Source organism: Octopus bimaculoides, chromosome 14 (assembly GCF_046866305.1).
Source record: "Octopus bimaculoides isolate indiv1 chromosome 14, ASM4686630v1, whole genome shotgun sequence".
Taxonomy (NCBI): domain Eukaryota; kingdom Metazoa; phylum Mollusca; class Cephalopoda; order Octopoda; family Octopodidae; genus Octopus; species Octopus bimaculoides.
Window position 1 is genome coordinate 54,825,223 of NC_142941.1, and position 3,341 is coordinate 54,828,563.

Consider the following 3,341-nt stretch of genomic DNA (forward strand, 5'->3'; position numbering starts at 1 on the left):
ATATATTTAGTAAGGTCAGCTGTTTCAATTAATTTGAAGAAATTATATCTTCCCGGTAACCTTTGCGTATAAATCACTATTTTCTTAGCACTCACAAATGAATAGAATCTCGTAATCTGTCAGAAAAATGTGAAAGTCAATAACCTTTCTAGCTTGTTGTACGACGTTTTTAAAAAACATGTGGCTTGGAAACACTTTTTCATATTCTGACACTGAGAATAGTTTCTTTCTGACTCTCAAAGGGGCCTTGGTACAATTAAAGATTAACATAGGGAAATATGAAATATACTACTGATAACAGAAAACTCCAAGGCCGACACTAATAATAATAATAATAATAATAATAATAATAATAATAATGATAATGATAATGGTGGTGATAATCCTTTCTATTACAGGTGCAAGACCTAAAAATTTAGAGGATGGGTGGGGTGTGGAAGTCGATTACATGGATCCCAGTAATTAACTGGTACTTATTTCATCGACTCCGAAAGGATGAAAGGTAAAGTCGACCTGGGCGGAATTCGAACTCTGAATGAAGGGACAGATCAAATGCCAGATGTCTCTGCCAGCTAGCCTATAACAACAACAACAACAACAACAACATTGGCGAACACTGCTGTACTCTTTCACCGCAACTTTCTCTCACCCTTTCTTCCTGTTTCTGTTGTACCTGTAATTCAAAGGGGCCAGCCTTGTCACACTCTGTGTCTCGCTGAATCTCCCTGAGAACTACGTTAAGGGTACACGTGTCTGTGGAGTGCTCAGCCACTTGCACGTTAATTTCACGAACAAGCTGTTCCGTTGATTGGATCAACTGGAACCCTCGTCGTTTTAACCGACGGACACTGTAATAATAATAATAATAATAATAATAATAATAATACATATATATATATATATATATATATATATATATATATATATATATATATATATATATATATATATATATATATATATATATATATTCATATATACGCAGGGATAGGTACGTATACGCGGATGCGTACATATATTTATACATATTTGTGTTAGTATATACACAAGTACACACACACACACACACACACACACCCACACACACACACACACACACACACACACACACACACGCACGCATGTTCTTTATCATGTGCGGCGTCGCTTAAAATAAAGAATGATATCGTTTCTCTCCTTTTGTTACAAGAGAGTCGAGCAAAACAAAGGAAGATAACATAATTATAGTACAGCTACGGTCTAAGAAAAAGAAAGAAACAAACAAATCATATGCTTTGATATTTATTTTGAGCCGAGCTGATATATGCGGGATCAACTTATCTCTTCTAGTTTTACCAAAAGCAATAATTTATTTCTTAACGATAAAACACTTCGCTATGAAAGTTGTTTTTAATTTTGTCTTCTCGGTTTCTATTAATAACTTATGTTTGTTTAAGCATTTGTAATACATTATAGATTAGAAGTTATTTCAAAGTACTAAATATTGCAATTACGCACTTTCGGTTCAAACTTAGTAAAATTAAACAACATTTTGTCAATTAACGTTTATTATCGAGACAAGTTAATTAATTTTCTGTGTGCTATGAGAGATCAATAATGGTGGTTATTATACACGGCAAGCCCACATATATACAGAAGCAAACAACAAAAAGCGAGTGCACAAACACGCATCAGCGCTCACACGCACATACATAGACAAACGTTGGCGGAAAACAGTTACGTAAAAGCGAAACCCACGCATTTGCAACGCATTAGAAAGACTGGTATACTAACATATATATGTATGCATATATGTATATATGTATGTATGTATGTATGTATGTATGTATGTGGCGATACAGAGAAGATTAGCATGGCCCCTGCGCAAGGATGACACGCAAATTCGTGAAGCGTTCCATAGTCTTCCCACGGTGGTGCTCCAGCATGACCACAGCCACTTGGCTGAAACCTATAAATAAATAAAAAAATATATATATACTCTCTCTTTTAATCTTTTACTTGTTTCACTCATTTGACTGTGGCCATGCAGGAGCACCGTCTTTAGTCGAGCAAATCTAGCCTAGTACTTATTTTATCGTTTTCTTTTGCTGAACCGCTGGTTTACGGGGACGTAAACACACCAGCATCGGTTGTCAAGCGATGTTGTGGGACAAACACAGACACAAACATATTCAGATACATGCGTATATATATATATATATATATATATATATATATATATATATATATATATATATATATATATATATATATATATACGTACATATCTACGACGGGCTTCTTTCAGTTTCCGTCTACCAAATCCACTCACAAGGCTTTGGTCGGCCCGAGGTTATAGTAGAAGACACGTGCCCAAGGTGCCACGCATTGGGATTGAACCCGAAACCATGCGGTTGGTAAGCAAGCTACTTACCACACAGCCACTCCTGCGCCTATTAATTGAAATTAATATAATTTTGGGCTTGTGGTTAAAATTCGGTGTAATGTGTAAAGTTAATAAACTTATTGGAAGTGCAATACGAGGGGGTGCTGAAAAGTTCCTGGCTATAAGGATATCACGAAAGCTTGGTTTTAGGCCCCAAATTCCGTGTTCTTTCACAGGGCTTGCAAAAGCTGAAGGATCGCTGCAATATGCATTCAAATCTGAGAGGGGAATACGTTGTATAAAATCATAATTATTTGAACCTCTTGTATCTTCTTTTACCCAAAGCCAGGAACTTTTCAGCATCCCAACATCGGTGTAATTGGATATTTGGAGAATGTTAAAGAGCAGATGGTTTAGCTTTTGTAAGCGTTTTAGTCCTGATTTCAGCTGCTATTGAAATCACGAGGCAAAATAATCGTCTTGAAACACTCTTTGAAAATGTACAACGACTAGAGACAAAAAAATTACGAAAGCTAAAATTGTTTTCACAATTTAGAGTTCAAAAACTCTGAAAGAGATTCTCTTGATATTCAGACCAATTGATTATAATTGATTATTATCTGAAAGATTATTCATAAAGAACGACTGTCTTGATAGCCTGGCTTTTTGTGAACGAAAATTCCGAAAGAGCTATTGTTAACTTACATGGACACGGAAAGACTATCGATCTGTTTGTCATTATACACATGTAAGAGAATGTGAGGAAGTGGTTAGAAGTATATTATTATTATTATTATTATTATTATTATTATTATTATTATTATTATTATTATTATTATTATTATTATTATTATTATTATTATTATTATTATTATTATTATTATTATTATTATTATTATTATTTTATGTTTGACTTTTGTTTTGCATTTGTACAAGTTGGATCCAAGTCTCACCCAGAGACCTCAAGAGACAACAA

The 3,341-nt window shown here is 34.3% G+C and overlaps 1 pseudogene; it reads left to right on the forward strand.

Annotated features, from left to right (window-relative positions):
* The first annotated feature begins 1,803 nt into the window (after positions 1–1,803).
* On the forward strand, positions 1,804–1,904 carry LOC128249458 (U6 spliceosomal RNA; annotated as a pseudogene).
* The last annotated feature ends 1,437 nt before the right edge of the window (positions 1,905–3,341 follow it).